This window comes from Haliotis rufescens, unplaced genomic scaffold (assembly GCF_023055435.1).
Source record: "Haliotis rufescens isolate VD_foot unplaced genomic scaffold, xgHalRufe1.0.p SCAF_22, whole genome shotgun sequence".
Taxonomy (NCBI): Eukaryota; Metazoa; Mollusca; class Gastropoda; order Lepetellida; family Haliotidae; genus Haliotis; species Haliotis rufescens.
This window is the reverse complement of record NW_025963913.1, coordinates 2,143,643-2,155,000: the sequence shown is the minus strand read 5'-3', so window position 1 is coordinate 2,155,000 and position 11,358 is coordinate 2,143,643. Positions and strand designations below refer to the sequence as shown.

Sequence of the window (11,358 nt, the reverse complement as noted above, 5' to 3'; positions counted from 1 at the left end):
TTATAATCAGTTAAAATTAAGATATCGGAGATATGATTATTAAAATCAATGTTCACAAGTTTAACGATTTAGACAGGTTACTAATATGAAACGCATCTAGCCTTCCATAACGTAATTCAGGTAAGTTTTTTTTTTTAAACATTCTATGTCCGCTTTTGTCTTAACGAAAGGTGTTAATGTGCAAAATATTGGTTCAAATGTCCCTTGTTTAACTAGGCATGCACCGACCGTTTGAAATCACCAGAGACCATATAATAAATTAATATATGGTCTCTGAAATCACCCACCCTCTTTACAGCGCCATATGCTAAAATCAATCCAGCAGGCAGGGCTAAGAAGTGTGAAAACATATGCCCTGTCCACAAGTGTCATAGGTTCACACATTTAATTTAATCGCAAGTATGATGGGTTCATACTTTGATGTTCATGACAACAAAGTGTTTATTTTTATTATTGAAAATATTTGTTTGTTGTTTAGAATTAACGCTTCACTCAGCAATATCTCATCTATATGACGGCGGTCTGTAAATAATCGAGTCTGGACCAGATCATTAGCTTCGATCTTTGCAATTGGGATCCCATGACATGCATCAACCAAGTCAGCGAGCCTGACCACCCGATCCTTCCGGCAAACACATGGGTTGCGGAAGACCTATTCTCTACCCTGATCATCACGGGTCAAAGTATTGAAAATGCAAAAAAACCTTTTTAATGGTAGATCTAGTCGCAAAGATTATTCTTTTGACATCGGTTTCATTCCAGTCAAAGGCAGTTAAACGCGTACGTGCGATCGTGCGGTCAGTTGTGTTGAACACCGCGCTCTCCTGAACTCGCCTCAGGCTACAGGTTAAGGCAGCAACCATTTGTTTTGGGAGGGGTGTGGGGATATTTTCTAAATTATAATCTAGCCCCTGTTTTAATAGAACAAAATGTGCCCTTATCTTGCAGACGGTATTGTTGAAAGGTCTGGGTGTCAAATTGTATGTTAATGTCATTGTGTGTGTTGGAAAAGGTAATTTAGCTCCTAAACATTAAAAAATGCATATCTCGAACCAAAATCAAGATTCCATCCCCCCCCACCCCTTGATATGAGATGGTTGCTTCCCTAATGGCGGGTACGTTAGAACATATCCATGCACACCTGCATCGTCGTCGTTTATCGCTCTGGTCAATCGCAAATTCGTATTCTATCATTTTCCAGCAGCAATTATGTTCTCCATCTTTCAGTCACTTGGTGTGACCCGCAGGTCGGATCCCAGGGACCCAGGTACCAGAGGCTCCCAGATACCCCCAGCACCCAAGGGACCACAGACAGGGCCCAGACTCCCTCATCGTCATCGGGGATATCGTGCACGTCGTCAACATCTTTTGCCACCCCGATGACGACCACACCAGCAGCAACTAGACGGACAGCAGTGGCACGTCATCGATCGGGGGGCGACGCTTATGAATGTGAGTAACATACAGTAGTTTGTATTTAACATTTCTGCTTCAACCCATTCAACACTTTCTACTATAGATTCTAGCTCTATAGATCTACATGCCAACTAGTTCTATACATGCCGGAAGGGGCGGTCGAGTAGCCGAGTGTTTAAAGCATTCGCTCGTCACGCCGAAGACCCGGGTTCGATTCCCGACATGGGTACAATGTGTGAAGCCCATTTATGGTGTCGCCGCCGTGATATTGATGAAATATAGCTAAATACTTTCGCCCGTATCCCCGACCACGATTTATATACGTAGCAAGTTCATACCATTTTTAGATTAACGGTTTGGATTTTTAAAACTATTTTACCAAGTTTTGTGGAAACCCAGTCTTGCAAGAACCTTTACTCTTCCAAATTCTGTCGATTCGTTCTTGCACAACAAGCTGTAGTAGTCGCCTACCGTCAACTCCATGAATTGACCACATATTCATTTTTGAAAAAAACCCGATCACACTTCTTTATCTCAAATATGAAACTTTATTAAACAAATATGTTTGAACCACATCGTCTGTTCGATGAGTACATTGCTTTACAGAAAGAAAACATGTTGGTTTGGAATACGTCTTCTTCGCACACCAAAAAAACAGTTCATGCATTTCAAATCCAAATTAACACTCAGCAAACGTGCAAGAAGACAGAAACAGTTAATTAAACATCATAAATGATGTACCATGTCAATATTGTCAACAACATTATGAAAGTGTCAAGATAAAAGACTGTGAACTGCTCCTTTGGTTTTCTGTAGCATCAAACAATCTGGATTTTAGTTGGTACCATGTTATCATTATCATAGATCTTTAACCTGTATTATCAGTGTCGGAGATAGTTAAGAAATAAAAATATTGTTTTGAAACTGAAGACACAAAATAAAACTTGTAGCAAATACTGAAATCTCATCAGTTAAAATAACAAATTGGAGTTTGTATACATGGTTAATAAAACAGAACAAACAAACTTTAACATAGGTTAGTATGTCAACATCAAAAGAAGAGGACTTTTAATCTGAAAGGGATATCAGATAATAAACAAAATGAGGTAATCATTTGTTTCAATCATTTAAGCAACTTCATGCAATTTTTAGAAAATATAATAGACATTGACTTCCCTTTTCTTTTGCGGGGGAAGTCTTAATGGCATTTCTATTAAACCTTGTTTTCAAGACTCGTGTGCATAACAATAAAAATAAATGATCCGCAAAAACGCTCCGTCTTGATGGCGGGTTAGAATTATTGTTCCCCAGAAACCTAGCTGTGATGGTCGTAAGAGGGGACTTAATTGGTTTTGGTCTTCAGGCTCTGTGATTTGGTTGACTGCGTGTCAGTGTACTCCGACGGCATGGGATGTTGCTCATGATATCGATCACAGGACTGTTTTGTCCAGATTTGATTATTTACAAACTGCTGTAATACTGCTGGAATATTGCTGAGTTCGGCGATAAACAACCAACAAATCCACAAAAACATCAAGAGTGGGGATCTGCTCACGATAGGTCCACAGCCACAAAACTAGATAATTTTTTTAAATTTATGACCATAAGCCTGATTTATGTAAACAGGAATATGCCTTGCTACAATGTAATATTTGTGTCATGCAAATTTGTGTGTTTTTATCAACAGCCTGAAGCATAATTTTGATTTCAAGACTTTTGGGGGACAATTATTACATTGTTTCTGTTGAGATTCAGTAGAAGTTTATTGCATTTGGACAATGACTAGTTGTCTGGAATGTAGTACTATTTATAATGTAAGCAGTGATGAGGAAGTTCTTATATTAAGATGCTCGAATTATCGGTAAACTTCCAGAAAAGCAGGGATGGCTGTCAAGCATTATAGAAACGTGGAATTATTTGTGATGTTCTAGTGACACTGGACTGTTCAAGCCTGGTGTGGAAAGTGCTGGGAGCTGGTTAGACTGTATAAGCGGAGGGGGCGTATCACTCCCGCATCTCACGTTTCATCGGACGTAACATCAAAACCAGCTTTGAGTGAAGATCACTGATCAGCCCGAATTCCCAGCCTTGGCCTATCTCGGAAGCTTGACCACTGTTGCGGAAAGGTGAATATTATCGCTGAGCTTTTTGCTATCACTGCTGCCATCATATTTTGTATTTTATACCATTCTATTGTGTACTGACATTGTCATTGCTGTGCAGTAATTTGTATTGATTTGTAAACCTAGTTAATTGTGTAATGCAAATTGTTGACTTTCTACCTATTGTTGGTTTCACACTAAATTCTTTGATGTACAGATTTTTGGGTTAACGTATTGTTTCATTTTGGGTATCAACTCGTAACCTGATATAATAATAAAGTATAATTATTCTTTTGTGAAATATCAGGATAATCACCACACAAGAAAACTACGAATCAAATCTTCATTCAGACGCATGTATGCAAGCACGCATGGGCGCACGCATGCACGCACGCACACACACTTGTCAACTAGGCGACTATGCTTATCATAAGAGGTGACTAACGGGTGGTCAGGCTCACTGACTTGGTTGATGCATGTCATTGTATCCCCTTTTGGTGGATCGATGCTCGGTATATCTTTCACTAGATTGTCTGGTCCAGACTCGATTATAATCATAGAGCTGTAATGTTGCTGAGTGTGACATTAAACAACAAACGAACAAACAAGCAGACAAACACTCACATATATCAATTATTTCTTTATTATAAAGGTTATTCTATTCTATTTTGTCCAATGGATATCTTTTCTCTCAGATGCAGGCTGTCAATAGCAGCAACAGCAGCAGCACCTACAATGGCAGCAGAACACCAGAGACTCGCTCAGAGGCAGCTACAACAGCAGCAGCTACAGCCTTACCAGGATCTGATACAAATTTTAGACAAAGCGCAAAGGACTTCGGTGAGATTTTTTATATTAATCGTTTGTTATTTATTGAGATTTCATGTTAATACAGACTTCCGTCCTCAACAATTGTAGAAGTACTGGTTTGTCCAGTACTGACTTGCATTTAGCCTTGATGCAACTACTATAGTCACTCCTAATGCGCTGTCATCAGTTCATGAAATAATCGGACAATAGTACGTTAGGCTGCTCCATTGTCACATACGAGGACGTAGGTGGCCCTGTCGTCCAAGGCCCCGCAATTCGCTGTGTAGAGTGTCTTTGGCACGCCAGAAACCTATAAGCGAGTGTTCGAATCCCGGTTCTCAATGATTATGTTTCTGGCAAAACCTCATTATCGGTGGTTTGAGAAGCTATCTCTGCTTGCCTAATCGAAGGTTTGAGGTGGGCCCACATTCGAAACTAAACGTACTTGTTGTAGAGAATATGTACTACGTCAAAAATCTAAATCACAAACTACTATTTTGTCTATTTAAAATGAGTATTGTGACTTTTAATATACAAATGTGTAGAAACTACAGCAGAACTCACTTGTACAAACATCGCAAAACTAGGTCATGGGGTCATTAATATTCATGAGTTATCCCTTTTATGGAACAAGTTTTGCCATGTTTCTAGGTTTCTCAGTGCAATGCTTGTGATTTTCACCCAACGAAACCTGCATCACTTCAGGCTTTCCTCCCACACTAAGCTGACATGCCGTGATATAAGTGGAATACTGTTCAAAGCTGCGTTAACACCAACTCACACACTCATTCTCAAATACAATCTTGTCAGTTGACCTCATTGGATATGCTAGAGAAAAATGTCTTTGGCCTGTTGAAACAAGATATAAAGTTTAATTAACTGTTGCTGTTGAAATATCGAGTAACTACCGATCTACCTACCTGTGGTTTGATGTATTTCAGTCACATGCAGCGCTGTCGACAATTTTACAGGACAAAATCCTTCGTCCCAGAATACATACAAACGCATGATCATGCATGACCATTTTATGTCAGATTTACAATTGGGTAAAGAAATACAGTAAACTATGTTATAACGAACACGCTTATAACGAACTAACGGATATAACAAAGTGCTTTTTGTTCTCGTCCATTGGCTGTGTATATGCTGTATCAATGCTTTTAAACAAACTGCGGTTATAACAAACTAATCTTTGTGGTCCCTTTGAGTTCATTATAACCGTAGTTTACTGTACAGACTCTTCTTGTAATATCAGTGCTCTTACTCTGAATGACAGTAAATATCATTCAATTAATACTTTTACCTCTAAAATATTTTGTTGAACTTGTTCCTCACAGAAGATGTGCAACAGCAAAATAGCTTTAAAGCTTGCATGACATAGCACATCTTTCATTGTAAATGAGGACCACCTCCGTGGTCTAGTGGTAGAGCATCTGCGAGATGAGCAGAAGGTCTGGTTCTCCATCCCTTGCTGCGACATACCAAAAGATGTTAAAAGATGGTATTTGTTGTTTCCATGGCTGGCGTTTGGCATTAAGGGGATCAGAGCTCCAGATAAGCTGCGTAACTGCATAAAATATGCATCAGAAATGCAGGAATATGCAGTAAAATAAAATCCGAGCGAATACGCAACGAACATTACAGATACACTACAAAAATAAAACTTGTTGGTATCATCAAAATATTTTGAAGTAACCCTGCGTATTCGATTAACAAATCAGCAACTTATTTTGAAATTATAAACGGGCGTTCCGTCAACCTTGCCAAACTCCACAATGACAGTTACATCATGATCATTTGTAATCACACTTTCTTGTGGAAGTATCGTGGTATTTTTGAGTCCTTATAAAGCTCTCGAACCCACACGAAACCAGATTGCAGGGACTAGATGAATAGTGTTTTTAAATATTTAACTTTAATACCCACATGTGTAAAAACTAGTGGGTAACAGAAATTTGAATACCAAAATAGAATTACTGATACACAATGATTTTAAAATGCATGGGTAAAATACCCACAACACCAAAAGCTTATCAGGAGCTCTGAGGGGATGAAACAAGGTCGGCTCAGTCAGTGTACTGTCTTGAGTGGTGTTAAACTGGGGCATGGTTTCTCAGTGAACTAGCACTGTAAAATCAGCATCAGTCCAGACTAGTACAAGCAGCCAAACACACACACACACATGCATGCACGTCGCTATATAAATGCAATAATCTTGAATGCTACGTTAAACCCCATTTCACCTCACCTCACTCATTATAAATGATATTTTCATATCTACCCGTTACAACAGCACGTTTAAGATTGCAACATCTAAATCTAGACTAGGATGTTGTACTGATATACTCGGACATATTTGGCCCAACTCGCTCACTCTCCACAAAAGGAACAACGTGGATATATTGTTAATATAGGCAGGATAGTAAATTTGCTGTTCACTAACTTCTGGCAGCTGTTTCGAATCAATAATATGGCGGTGGACACTGGAATATAGGCTCGAATTCACTCATTGTACCCATGTGGGGAATCAAACCCGGGTCTTTGTGTGACAAACCAACGTTTTAGCCACTTATACCCCCATTCCACTAGGCGGCGCTCTGCGGCGCTCCGTGAGAGCGCCATATAGAGCGCCAAGATCACCAAAAGCGCTAACGAATCGCTAACAGATTGCTAACTGATCTCCATGATCGCCAAGGTCGCCGCCGGTTGACTCCCCTGCACAAAGATCCATGGCGCTCCGCCCAGAGCGCCATCAGATCGCCAATTGAATGTCTAGATCGCCATCGGAGCGCTACTTGATCGCCAAGGTCGCAATCGGAGCGCTATCGGATCACCATAGAGCGCTGCCGATCGCCACAAAAGCTGGCCTACCGATCTTCAGCGCTTCATGGCGCTCCTCGGAGATGCATTTGCGCTCCGATGGCGCTCCGATGGCGCTCCATGGCGCTCTGATTGTGCTTCACTGTTTGGTTCACGATTTGGAGCGCCACCCTGTGGCGCTCTGTGGCGCTCCAATGTCTCACCCAAAAAGCCTTCCTTCTCCTTCTTCTTCAAGGCTGCTGGGCCAGAATAGCAATCTGCTGGTTCACGATGGCATGGTTCACGAGATTGTAAATCACTTGTAAGAAGGCAGCATCTCTATCTGATCGAAATTGGATCATAAGTACCCCTATACCGCCTCATTATATGGCGATCTATGGCGCTCCTTCAGATCGCGTAGATCACCGTGGATCTCCGCCTAGTGGAATGGGGGTATTACCCTCTCATATATGATCTCAGTGACCCATGGCAAAATATTTAACCCTGTACCTTATTCTAGTTGTTGAGTAAAATACGAACCAGTCACCATGTGTGAATGTGCCCGCATTGATCATTCTAACATCCTATCGACCATTGTGTGGTTGTCAGTCAAATATTAGCTGTAATATGGCTAACTGCGGCATTCTGCAGCATTCACTCCTTCACAGCATACACGCAATGGTAACTCTGCCACCTTCAGACGTCCCAGATACCTTTGAGCTTGTGTTCGAATTCTGGTACGTCCCGATCATCTTTCTAGATTTATCAGCGCCATACCCTTTGCTCACCAAAGTGGTATAGTCTGAGACCTGCATCACAGCTGGCTTTCCTCCAGCATCAAGCTGTTCTATGTCCACAAAGAAAATGCCTTGACATATTTTATCATGAATTAATTTAAATACTGTTTGACACTGAAGCAAACTCACTCACTCCACATAGTTTACAGTGTTCCAGAAGTTCTCTGGTCACAAGGGGCATGTGTGGCCCAGTCGTCTAAGGCGCCGTGATTCGCTGTGCAGAGTTGCGTCCCTTAGGTTCGAATCCCGGTTCGCCCCGATTATGTTTCTAGGTTTGTCAGCACCATGCCAGTGCTCGTGGGTGTCACCGAAGTGGTAAAGGTCTGAGACCTGCATCACTTCAGGCTCCCACATTAAGCTGACACGCCATGATATAACTGGAATACTGTTAAAAGCAGCGTTAAACCCAACTCACTCACTCTCTGGTCACAAGCAAAATACATGGAAACGGTCTAACATGGATTTTCCTCGAAAGAAAAGGTTCGATTTGATATTAGATTTGTGTTTGAAGAGTATATTTCTCAATATAGACATTTTCAAACTACCGGTATTAACCTGTTGATGATATATACTGCTGGGAACAGTGAATCTGTGGATTTTGCAAGATTTGAAAGCCTAACAAATAGTAAACTCTAAGCACGAGTGTAATACGGTAATTCATTGAAGAGCTTTTTTATTTAAAATGTGCTGAAATATGCCCTTAATTATCAAGCAGTCGTTTGTATTTTTGCTTTAAGTTATGACATTTTTAAGATTTACAGACAAGATTAATATGTTTCCGAAGTTGTTGTTGGTAGATTCTTGAAGTAGATAAGTGTATATGTTGGTCAAGGAATAGATGTTTCCTCCCTGGTTCTACGTGTGTTAATGAATATCTTCTTACTTCAGGTGTCATAACGAGGGACCAGGTCGCATTCATCTGAAAAAGCAGCAATATGTCACCAGCCTCACTCACCAGCCTCAGTTGCCATCCATCCTCAGTTTCAACTAGCCTCAGCCTCAGCCTCCAGCTTCCATTGGTCTCACCATCAGTAGTCAAGTAGTGAAACTGAAATTCCTCCTTCACCGTCAGCGTCCACATCAACCTGGTACCTGTCCAGATGCAGTAAATAAAACTGAAGATAAACAAATCATTTATATTATAAGAATTATTTGTTTAGGGCAAACATGTTCCCCGTCATATGGAATCAAGATTTCATTTCTGCTCTATATCTCACTTTAACAGCTGTCATACTGGTGCATGCATTCCCGAAACTCGTTTCGTCGACTATCAACAACTTCAAAAAGGGCCTTACACATGTGCATTGATCGTTGTGTTTGTTTATAAGTCATTGAAATTAACAAAATATTGTTTCTTCCTCAGGTGTGGCTACCTTCTCCAACACCTGCCAATTACACCGCCTCATGTGCAGGAATTGACACCCTCTGTTATACTCCATAGCCATGTATCCTATCACTGAGATATACAAAGTGGTTCTGAAATCAACTCATACTCAGCATGATACAAAGATTACAACTTTGCATGCTGGTGTTATCAGGATCTTGTTTTGGGTGTGACGATCGTCCACTTCCAAGTCTCTGATGGTGTCCATGTGTACCTCCTGATGACTCGGCAGCTCTGAGGTGTTGATGGGTGTTTTATGTTTCATGGCTCATACTCCGACTTGAAACACCCACTAACACCTTCTAGTTGAACGATGATCCGGTTGTATTCAAAAGCATCTTATCAGGTAGTTTTTGGAGAGTGTCTTTTGTCAGGGAATTGTTTGAATGACTTTGAAACAGGAAATCCTTTCTCGTTGAGTGTCAGATCTCACTAGTATGTCTGAAGAAGTATCACCATTACATTTGGTTGGTTACACTCAACAAAATATTTCAGTTAGTATTCTTGATACTCGGAGTTAAAGGTGGATATTCCTCATCATGTACGGTGCTGTGGTAGGATGTTGGCAGTATCAGTCTACCACTAGGATGGATGTTGAACAGAGCTAAGTGACAAGGTGAGTTTCATACTGCACTTATTTGATGGTTTTGAAAGTATGAGGTTCACTTATGACAGACTGTTCCAAACAACTTTCTCCAGACATTCAGGTGAGGTGAGGTGAAATGGGGTTTAACGTCGTGTCCAAGAATATTGCACTTATATAGCGACGTACATGTACGTGTGTGTGTTTGTGTGGCTGCTTGTACTAGTCCGGACTGATGCCGATTTATAGTGCTAGCTCACTGAGATGCCGCAGTTTAACATGAATACCCCATTCAGACACAGTATACTGACTCCGAGCCGACCAGTCCTTGTTTTAGCCCCTTAATGCCGAGCGCCAGACAGGGTAACAACTAGTACCATCTTTTAACGTCTTTTGGTATGACGCGGCCGGGGATCGAACCCCGGACCTTCCGCTCTCCGGGCGGACGCTCTACCATTAGACCACGGAGGCGGTTCCAGACATTCAGGACTCCCAGCCTTTCTTTCCCTTTATGGAACAGCCCTGTGATCAATTCAATTCCAAAATATTTGTTCCTGGTGTGTATGAAATGACATCTGATCACATCTGGACGTGCACAGGTGGTCTCGCCTCAGCTGTAGACTGCACCCGTCTACCACACCGACCTGCCTCACCTGTCTGCCACACCCGTCTACCACACCCATCTACCACACCTGTCTCATCTCTAGTCCATGGTGAGTATATGAACGCTCGGTCGCTGTAGTTAGCTGGTTACTTTATATGCACAATGAAGACTGGAAACATCTAGAGATGCCACTATATTGCACCTATAGCCTTAGACAAATAATAATGTCAACATTGTAAATATAGATGCGAGCAGCGATGTATGGCTCTATGATTTCTCATATGAATAAGGCATTTAGTTCCAGCCGACTTGAATCCATGTTATACACTGCACATGAGTATGATATAGTGTAATTAATAATTTGCTATTTCACTGTACCGTTTTGACGAAATTGTTGATAGAATGCTGATGTCATTTTCATCAACATCAAACACATCTCAGGAGGATCATGGGGACACTTTCTTGTCAATAGAATCTATCAAGTGACTGAGCTGGAGCTGGCGTCAATGCGACTTGAAGGTGATTTGTTGTTGTAGGTAGGAGACAATGGATGTTGACATTTGGCACGTCCTCAGAGATAATGTGGCTTTGGGCATTGTCTAACAATAACAACATGCCAGTCACTTCTTGTCAAAGAAATTGAAGCAATTAGCAAAGAAAGCTCCAGTCATTTTAGCTGTATTTTGTTAACAAAGATTAAAACAGGTTAACTGTGAACACATCTGAGATCAATGCACCTAAGAGAAGAACGAATATGATACATATTGATGAACGTTACTTCCAACACTTGGCATTACAGATAGGGAATTAGGACATATGTTCCGGAAAAAAACCCATTGGAATTAGTATTTAAACCAGGTTGG

General features: G+C 41.0%; 1 long non-coding RNA gene across 1 annotated transcript; it reads left to right on the top strand.

Moving 5' to 3' along the window:
- The first annotated feature begins 4,233 nt into the window (after positions 1-4,233).
- Positions 4,234-10,598, top strand: LOC124148544. Its single transcript, XR_007222682.1, has 4 exons — positions 4,234-4,358; positions 8,813-9,012; positions 9,288-9,924; positions 10,491-10,598. It is a non-coding gene; the product is annotated as an uncharacterized LOC124148544 (long non-coding RNA).
- The last annotated feature ends 760 nt before the right edge of the window (positions 10,599-11,358 follow it).